At 38.3% G+C, this 10103-nt stretch overlaps 1 non-coding gene across 1 annotated transcript; it reads right to left on the bottom strand.

Annotated features, from left to right (window-relative positions):
* Positions 1-9248: 9248 nt before the first annotated feature.
* LOC126009793 (U1 spliceosomal RNA) lies at positions 9249-9412 on the bottom strand. The gene has a single exon (XR_007495995.1). It is a non-coding gene; the product is annotated as a U1 spliceosomal RNA (small nuclear RNA).
* Between the last annotated feature and the right edge of the window lie 691 nt (positions 9413-10103).

Here is a 10103-nt window from a genome sequence, read left to right as displayed (position 1 = left end):
AACAAGGGAAATACACAGCCAAAGAGAAGGTCAAGACCAGAAGGCAACTAAGAATGCAGATATGTAGGCCACAGGGTCCTACAGAGTTATTCATGTTGGGCCAAAATTTTGGCCTGAGCTTCTTGGCATCCAGAGGGAAAAGGGAAAAGGGAATAATACAAACAGGCACATTCAATATGTTCTCTTTGTTGATTAAAAAAAAAAAAAAAAACATACAGGTTCCTTAGGGAAAGATAAGACTTTCCTGGCCCTGAGTTCTCAGGGCTTTCTCAGGTGGGTTTCATTTGGAAACTAATAAAAGAGGAGAAGACCAAAACAAGTCCACCCAAGCACACAATTTCTGAGAGTCAATTTAGTAGTAGAAGCAACCCAGGTATCTGATAGTATTGGCTAAGATAATACTAGTTGAGGACATAAAAGTCCCTGAAAAACATCTGGAGGTTGGAATTGAATTGGGAATAAAAATTTATTTCTCACGCATGCAAAGTCAGATGGACAATCAGTCTCCTTCCATCTTGAGTTTCCACCATACTGCATATATAGAAACAGAACACAAAGCACTACTCAGGGGAAGCTTTTATGATCAGATCCAGAAACACATTACTTCTGCCTACATTCCACATGCTAGAATTTAGGACATTCCTAGTCCCAAATTAGCAATTTTATCTTCCAAACATTTCTCCATAACTTCTGGGGAGTTGGCTGTTTGGTGCAGTGGCATCCCCAGCTGTAAGTCAGATTCCTTACTTACAATCAGGGATCTCTTTGGTGGAATTCAGTAACTAGATGTGATGCCAGAGATTGAACCTGAGTCTTGGGGCTGGAGCAATAGCACAGTGGGTAGGGCATTTGCCTTGCATGTGGCTGACCCAGGTTTGATCCTGGTTTCCCATATGGTCTCTCAATCCTGCCAGGAGATGATTTCTGAGCTCATTGCCAGTAGTATCCCCTGAGTGCTGCTGGGTGTGACCCAAAAACCAGGGGGTCGAGGAATTAAAAAAAAAAAAAAAAGTCCTCTGCATTCAAGGCAATGATCCACTGTACTATTTCTCCTGACTCTAAAACTTAAATATTGTGTTTCAGTGATACCAGTGAATACACTCACAGCCTCAGATATGCAAGGCATGCATTCAACTACTGAGTGGCACCATTTACTTTTCTAAATGAGGTTCAGCAACATGCACTCAACTGCTGAGAGACACCTTTTATTTTTCTAAACTAGGTTTAACAAATTACAGCCTACAGCATAGTCTACTTCACAACCTGTTTTCATTAAGCTTCTGGGATTAAAGAAAATTTTCCCATGTCCCCTGCTCATGAATTGGGAGGATTAACATCATAAAATGGCAATAACTTCCAAAACATTGTACAGTTTTAATGCAATCCCTATAATGATGTCCATATCATTTTCAAAAAAATAGATCAAACACTCCTGGCATTATTATGGAACAAAAAATTTCCATGAATAGCTAAAGAAACCTTTGGGGTTTAGAAACCCTTCGTGATAGAATGCATCACTGTTCCCCAACTTCAAACTGTATTATAAAGTGGTAGTAATTAAAACAGCATAGTATTGGAATAAAGACTTATTCTCAGATCAATGAAATAGACAAATAACCTGAGACAAACCATCAGAAGTATGATCAATTAATCTTTGATAAAGGAACAAAAAATATAAAGTGGAGCAAAGAAAGCTTCTTAACAAGTAGTTTTGTAAAACTTGGTTAACTACATTTCAAAAATGAACTGAGATTTCTTTCTAATACCATGTACAAAAGTGAAATCAAAATGGATTATAATCTTGACTAAAGATTAGGCCTGAAACCATAAGTTACATAGAGAAAAATGTATGCAGAACACTACATGATATTGAATCTAAAGACATCTTCAATGATGATGTCCAAGCAAGTGGAAGCAAGGATAAACAAATAAGACATTAAGCTGAGAAGCTTCTACACTTCAAAAGAAACAGTAATTAGGAAACAAAGGCTACCCACTGAATGGGAGAAAGTATTCAACCAGTACATATCAGATAAGAAGTTAATATCTAAGATATACAAGGCACTGATTGAACTTTGCAAGAAAAAATATATAACCCCATCAAAAATAAAAAAAAGATTAACAGAAATTTCCTCAAAGAATAAATACAATATGGCCAAAAGGCACATGAAAAATACTGCACATCATTAATCATTAAAGACATGTAACTCAAAACAACAATAAAATATTATCTCACACCACAGAGACTGGCACACATCAAATAAAACAAGAACACCAGTGCTGGTTTGGATGCTGGGAAAAGGGATTCTCACTGCTGATAGGAATGAAGACTGGTTCAGCTTTTGTGGAAAACAATATGGACATTCCTCAAAAACTAGAAATGTAGTTCCTAAATGACCCAACAATACCACTCCTGGGAATATATCCTAAGGACTCAAAAACACAATGCAGAAAGGCATCTGCACTCCTATGTTCTTTGTAGCACTATTACACAGTAACCAGAATCTGGAAACAGCTCAAATGTTCAAATGAGTGGATAAAGAAATAGTGGTACAACTATTCAATGAATACTACATAGCTATTAAAAAATGGTCTTGAGGTCGGAGAGATAGCATAGAGGTAAGCTGTTTGCCTTTCTTGCAGGTCATTGGTTCAAATCCCGGCATCCCATATGTCCCCCAAGCCTGCCAGGAGTGATTTCTGAGAATAGAGCCAGGAGTAACCCCTGAACACAGTCGAGTGTGACCCAAAAATCATTTAAAAAATGGTCTTGAAATTTGCTTATATATGGATGGATATGGAAAGTATTATGCTGACTGAAATGAGTTCAGAGGGAGAGGATAGACATAGAATGATCACACTCACTTGTGATTCTAAAAAAATGATAGTATGGTCATAATACCCAAAGACAATAGAAACAAGAACCAAGAGTACTAGTCCATGATAGAAATCCTGCCACAAGGAACAAAAGAGTGTATTTAAGAAAGAGAAAAAACCACCATAATCATTGGAAATGATCATTGGAAATGATTGCTTGGCAAGAACTGGGTGCTTAAAGGAGGTAAAGTAATATGCATGATACCCCTTCAGTAACAATATTGAAAACTACAGTGGCTGAAAGGAGAAAAAAGAACAAGAAGAAGGAGGAGGAAAACGAGAAAGAGGAGAAAAAGAAGGCAGATGGGAGAAGGCAAGGGGAGGTGGCGGGCAGGAGGGAAACTGAGGACATTGGTGGTGGGAAATGTGAACTGGTAAAGGGATGTGTGTTGGATATTTTATGACTGAAACTCAATCATAAACAACTTTGTATATCATGGCTAGTCAATGTAAAAATTTATAAAAATTACTAGACAAAATATAATGTTTCCATTTTTAATAGTTGAAAAACTAAGAAGATGGGTCAGAGAGACAGCCTAGACAGGCAGGCATTTGCCTTGCATGCAGCTGTTTTGGTTACAATCCTGAATCATTCCCCAGTGCCACATATGTTTTCCCAAACACTGCCAGGAGTGATCCCTGAGCACAGAGTCAAAAGTAAGCCCCAAGCACAGTTGGGTGTGATCCAAAAATAACATTTGAAAAATCAGAACAATATTTTGTAACATATAAAATTAGATGAGGTTCAAATTTCAGTCTCCATAGAAAAAATATTACTGAAACACAGGCACAAATTAATATACCTATTGGCTATGGTGCTCATTGCAGAGGTGAGTAGTTGCAACAGAGCTTGATTGCATAGTCGTCACACCCAAAAATACTTTCAGTCTGGCCCTTTACAGAAAAGGTTTGCCATTTCCTGCCTGAAACAAACAAGAGCTGATAAGAGTTTTGATAAATATAAAGTTCTAGACCTTGACCTGAAAACACAACTACTTCTTATTTATTGGTGGTTGAAGTGGATCCACAGACATTAGAGATAAAATAAACGGATGGGTCTTCCAGAGACCTCATGACTACTCCTTCTGCATATTATGCATCAAAAGCTTTGTAGAAAAGGCCCATAAAAGTCTATTAATGTGAATTACTGTCTTAATGCATTCAGCTGGTGTTTAAAAATACCGGGTGGAACTAGAGGGGAAAACACTAAAAGAATGGAACCACAATACACATGAAGATCTCTCTACACATGAAGATAAAATAAAATAAGAATATCTGAAAATCAGAAAGCCAATTTATTGGAGTATATGTAGCAAAAAAATAGTGTTTTTCAAACAAATGACCCAAAAAGTAGGATAATGATATAGTACAGTTGTTAGGGCACTTACCTTGGATATGGCTGACTAGGAGTCAATCCCCAGCACTGTATATGATGCCCTATGCCAGCCAGGAGCAATCCCTAGGCAAAGAGCCAGGAGTAATCCTAGAGCAAGTGTGGCCCAAAGAACCTCCCCCCAAAAAAGGTAGGTTATATTTTTGGTTTATAAATTTCTATTTATCTGTTTTCTATAAAACTTAAATAAATGGAGTCCTGAAGATGTGAGGCCAAATGTTTTGCACTACCTTTTCACATATATCAATACCATCCTGGTGGCATTGCCATATGTGATTACCAGCACCATAATAACTTTCATCATTGCAACAACTCAAAGAACAAAGAGAAGGAAGAGGAATAAACTTTAATAATAATAATAATAATAATAATAATAATAGTAAAAGAAGAAGAATGAAACCGACAGTGTCTAACTAAAACTAACCCTTAGACACAGTGGTCAAAACAGAAGCTACCAGGGGCCGGAGAGGTGGCACAAGCAGTAAGGCATCTGCCTTGCCCACACTAGCCTAGGATGGACAGCGATTCGATCCCCCAGCATCCCATATGGGCCCCCAGGCCAGGAGCGATTTCTGAGTGCATAGTCCTGAGCATCACCGGGTGTGGCCCAGAAACACACACACACACACACACACACACACAGAGGCTACCAGGTGGAGTGGGGAAATAAGTTGAAAGGTCCAATAGACAGTGGTGGAGAAATAATAGCATTTTGGTTACAGATATTGTGTAGCATCTTTGCCCCCCATAAAACATTTACAGTTTTGTAAACCAGCATCTCTTTAATAAATAAACAAAATAAATAAATAACATGTGAATTATTCCAAAGTTATAGAACTTTTGTTTGTAGTTTCACTGAATATTTTTAAAGGTAGTGTTAGTTCTAGCTAAAATTAAGAACAAACGGGGATCAGAGCAGTGGTGCAGCGGTAGGGCGTTTGCCTTGCATACAGCTGACCTAGAACGGACCCGCGCAATTCTTTCCCATATGGTCCCCCAAGCCAGGAGCAATTTGTGAGTGCATAGCCAGGAGTAATCCCCGAGCGACCGGGTGTGGCCCAAAAACAAACAAACAAACAAAAAAAAAAAGAACAAACAGGGCTGTAGTGATAACACTGCAATAGGGTGTTATTCTTGCACGCTGCTAACCCAGCCCAGACCCGGGTTCAATTCCCAGCATCCATATAGTCTCCTGAGCCTGCCAAGCAGAGATTTCTGAGTACAGAGCCAGGAGTGCCACTGGGTGTGGCCAAACAGGACTTCCAAGTATGTATGTATTTTTAGTCTATAAAAATGTGCAAATATAGAGACTTTACAAATTTTTTCATTAATTTTTTGTTTATTTACTTTGATTTATAGGTTTAGTACTGTCTTTGTTATCATCCTTGTGAGCTATATAATAAAATAATTAGGGGTATGAGAGATAGGACAGGACATTTGGGACATTTGCCTTCTTTGGGTTACTTGGCCAACCTAGTTTCAATTCCTGGCATCTCGTATGTTCTTCCAAGCTTTCCAGGAGTAATTCCTGAATCTGAAGAGCCAAAAGTAGACCCAAAAACCAGGTGTTAACACCAGGTGTATCCCAAAAACAAAAACAAAATAAAAGCTACTATGATGTGAAAAAGGAACCAAAGTCATATACTGAGCAAAATCTTATGTGCCTTGCCTATCTGTCTTTTTGTTAGCTTCTTCCTTTTCCAATTCTTTTCCCCTATAGCAAACATTTAATGGTTCAAACTAAATCAAAACTAGACTTTCTCAGTTAGGGCTGATATTTGACATATTTACTAATAAAAATAGAATTGATGATTTCTCTATAATCAAAAATAGAGGAAGCTTTTTTTCCCTCAAAATCTATGTGCCAAATTGTAAAAATTGGTTAAATAATTTTACACAAAATAAAAAAGTGAGTTTTGGTTGTGTCTATTTTTAAAACCAATTTTTTTTTAGAGAAATAGGATAGAAAAGTACTTGGTAAGTAATAGTAACCAACTCCAAATATTTTTACTCCATATTTGTGTATCTCTGATCTAGACAATCTTTGGGAAATATAGGTATGAAAGTGGGTAAATTATCTGTATTTGTCACATTCCAATCACATCTGAAAGAGAATCATTACAAAAATTAGTCTCAAAGTTTATTTTTAGTATCAACATCAACTTTCACAAAATCTCAAGTATATTAATATTTTCTCAGTATTTTGTATCAGTGCTTCTCCCTAAATCTTCCATAAATCCAACTATTTGGTTTGTTTAGTTGTAGTCATTCTTTAACAATTTCCAAAAAATCAATTTTGTAGATTACATTTGGTAAGAAAATCACAATATCATACCTAATGTTAAAATATTAAATAAAATAGATAATCCCTAATACAGTTTACAGTTATTAAATTTGGGCTACTTTTAGCCATGAAATAATTTTGTTTGTATTGGAATAATATTCCAGAAATTAATTTAATTGTATGAATACATAATATTCAAACAGCAAGCATTTTGTATCCTTTTTGTGAGCTAGTTTACAGTTAAAAGTGTTGAAACTATGATTTAGTGTTGAAATAAGTACCCTTTCAGAGAAAAATTCCATAATAAGTTGATGGTAAAATCAATATCTTTAAGAAATATTGAGGATTCTGGTCATTGTTCTATAATGCAGCTGGGTCAAGGAGAATTTAGAGGCAAAGCTAGAATTTTCCCATAAGAAATATTTCTGAATGAATACCAGTTCTAAAACATCAATGTTGATCAAATGGAGGCAAAGGAACATTGAGACTACAGTGGAAGGAAGTGAACACTTTGGTAGAGGATGTGGTACTGGAATGTTTTATGCATGAAATCCTGTCCTTCACAGCATCACAAATTACAGTGCCTAACATAAAATTATATTTAAAAAATAAATAAGTAATGTTCAGACACTTTCATATAAGCAAATAATGAAACACTTGCTCTCTAAACATTTGCTCCTTAAAATTTTGTTTTCCAACTCTCCAGTAAGAAAATATTTCTGGGGCCGGCGAGGTGGTGCTAGAGGTAAGGTGTCTGCCTTGCAATCACTAGCCAAGGATCAGGACCGTGGTTCGATCCCCCGGCGTCCCATATGGTCCCCCCAAGCCAGAGGCAATTTCTGAGCGCTTAGCCAGGAGTAATCCCTGAGCATCAAACGGGTGTGGCCCAAAAAACAAAAAAAAAAAAAAAAGTATTTCTTCGGGGGCCAGAGAGATAGCACGGAGGTTGGGTGTTTGCCTTGCATGCAGAAGGATGGTGATTCGAATCCCAGCATCCCATATGGTCTCCCAGCCTGCCAGGAGTGATCTCTGAGCATAGAGTCAGAAATAAACCCTGAGAACTGCCGGGTGTGAACCACCCCCCCCCCAAAAAAAAGAGAAAAAGAAAAAAAGAGAGAATATTTCTTCAATAATATTGTTAAATGGGGCGAAGAGATAGCATGGAGGTAGGGCATTTGCCTTGCATGCAGAAGGATGGTGGTTCGAATCTCAGCATCCCATATGGTCCCTCGTGCCTGCCAGTGGTGATTTCTGAGTGCAGAGCCAGGAGTAACCCCTGAGTGCTGCTGGGTGTGACCATCCCCCAAAAAAATACTGTTAAATAATAACAGCATGGTATGTTTTAAGTTTGATTTTTTGTTTTGTTTGGCTTGATTTGGTTGGTTTTCTTGGGGGAGTTGTTTGCTTGTTTGTTTGTATTTTGGGGCCATATCTGGTGTTACTCAGGAGTTACTCCTGGCTCTGCACTCAGAAATCGCTCCTGGCATGGGAGACCATATGGGATGCCAGGATTCTAACCACTCTCTGTCCTGGATCAGCTGCGTGCAAGGCAAACACCCTACCACTGTGCTATCTCTCAGGCCCCTACTTTTGTTTTTATTATTGTGGAGCCACACCCAAAAACGCTGCACTGAAGGACTAGACAGGTATCAAACCCAGTGTCTTCCATATGCAAGATGTGTGCTCTAGCACTGAGCCACATCCCAAGCCTCAGTGTGGTTTGTTCTTAATAAATATACCTTGTTTTTTATTATTGAGAGGGTACAATTTGTAAATATTTTAATTTCAAATCGTGAAAAGATAAAGGAAATGTAAATGGTTAATAATCATCCATCAGGGCCTGGAGCAATAATATAGTGGGTAGGATGCTTGTCTTGCACACAAATAACCTAGGTGAGATCTTCAGCATCCTATATGGCCCCTGGAGCCCTGTCAATAGTGATCCCTGAGCTCAGAACCAAAAGTAAGCCCTGAGCATAAGTGGGTGTTAGGAATAAAAAGAGGATTATTCTTCATGAAGCCAAACAGTGAGTTTATTTATTGGCAGTTTTCTCATGATTCTGTTAGCATGACTTTATTTCTTGATCTAGATTCAGAACATAACAGAAATCTTTCGTTTTTATCCAGTTTCTTTATTGACCTCAAATATTAACCAACTGAATTTCTTTCTATTAAAGTTCCAACCATAAAGAGGTTTCAGAGAACATGTGCTGTGTACACACAGACCAGTTTAAGGAACCCTGTATCTCCCTTCTTCTGGGAAGCCTGGAATCTGTAATTATACCCACAGTCACCACGTTGGAACCAGGCCAGCTCCATAGACTCACTCTTTTCTTGAACGAGATGTAAACCAAGCCCCTAAAGGTTAGGGCTACACTAGCCCACATAGCACAAAGCTGGCCATCTCAGGAGGAGATGGTGGGCCAAGTCACCCAAAATCACTGTTTCCCCCAATGGTCTGCCTCATCACTTGTAGACATCTATATTTGATTCTTTTTTTTTTTTTTTGGTTTTTTGGTTTTTGAGTCACACCCAGCAGCACTCAAGGGTTACTAAGCTCAGAAATTGCTCCTGGCAGGCTTGGGGGACCATATGGGATGCCAGGATTCCACCCACCATCCTTCTGCATGCAAGGCAAATGTCCTACTTCCATGCAATCTCTCCAGCCCTGTATTTGATTCATTTTTTTTTCCCCGGGGGACAGCGCAAACACAGTCCCCCACTACCACAAATTATGCAGTCGAGTTTCCCACATTTGGGGAAATTGCAGGAGTCAGTACATCCGGAGTGCAATGGATAAGTCTCACCCTGGGAAAACCACCTTCATGATCATAGTATCTCCCCTGCCAGGTAAGTATTGTATTTGATTCTTGGAAGAGGTCTGGATGGTAACTGATGGCAGGAAAAGGAAACTGCTGAAGGGATGGATGTTGGATATTGAATGACTAAAGTTCATTCATAAACTACTTTGTGATTGTGTATCTTACTGTGAGTTAATTAAAAATGTATTTATAAAAAGAAACCAAAAAGCCTTTATAGATACTGGAATCAGAAATGAGAGCCACGACCCTCATCCATTTTGACTTACATATTTTTAGCTGTTATAATCAAGTATTAAACAAAAATCAAACCTAAATATAAAGAGATAGCACAGGAGAAAAGCATATAATCTGTGTGCCACTGACCCCAATATGACTCCTAGAACCATAGCACCTTGAGTAACCCAGGAGCCCCCCAGGATAGCCTGAAAATCTCCAGCACAGCAAGACCCACCTGAGCAACAGCGCATTTCAGGCTCCTGCATTTGGCCGAGAACCACTAGGAAGTACCCCTGGGAACCTTTGAACACTGCTTAGAAAGCACCCCAGAAAATAAAATAAAATTAGAAAATAAAAAACTAAACTATGAGGAATGGCTCAAAGACTAGGGTGCATACTTTGAATGGAAAGCCCAGGTTCAATCCCAAGGAGCTCTTTAAAGCAATCCCTAAGCACCAACCCCTGAAGATCACCATGTATATAATATATTATGTATTATATATAATAATGT

The sequence above is a fragment of the Suncus etruscus genome, chromosome 5, assembly GCF_024139225.1.
Source record: "Suncus etruscus isolate mSunEtr1 chromosome 5, mSunEtr1.pri.cur, whole genome shotgun sequence".
Taxonomy (NCBI): domain Eukaryota; kingdom Metazoa; phylum Chordata; class Mammalia; order Eulipotyphla; family Soricidae; genus Suncus; species Suncus etruscus.
This window is presented reverse-complemented; position numbering and strand designations above follow the sequence as displayed.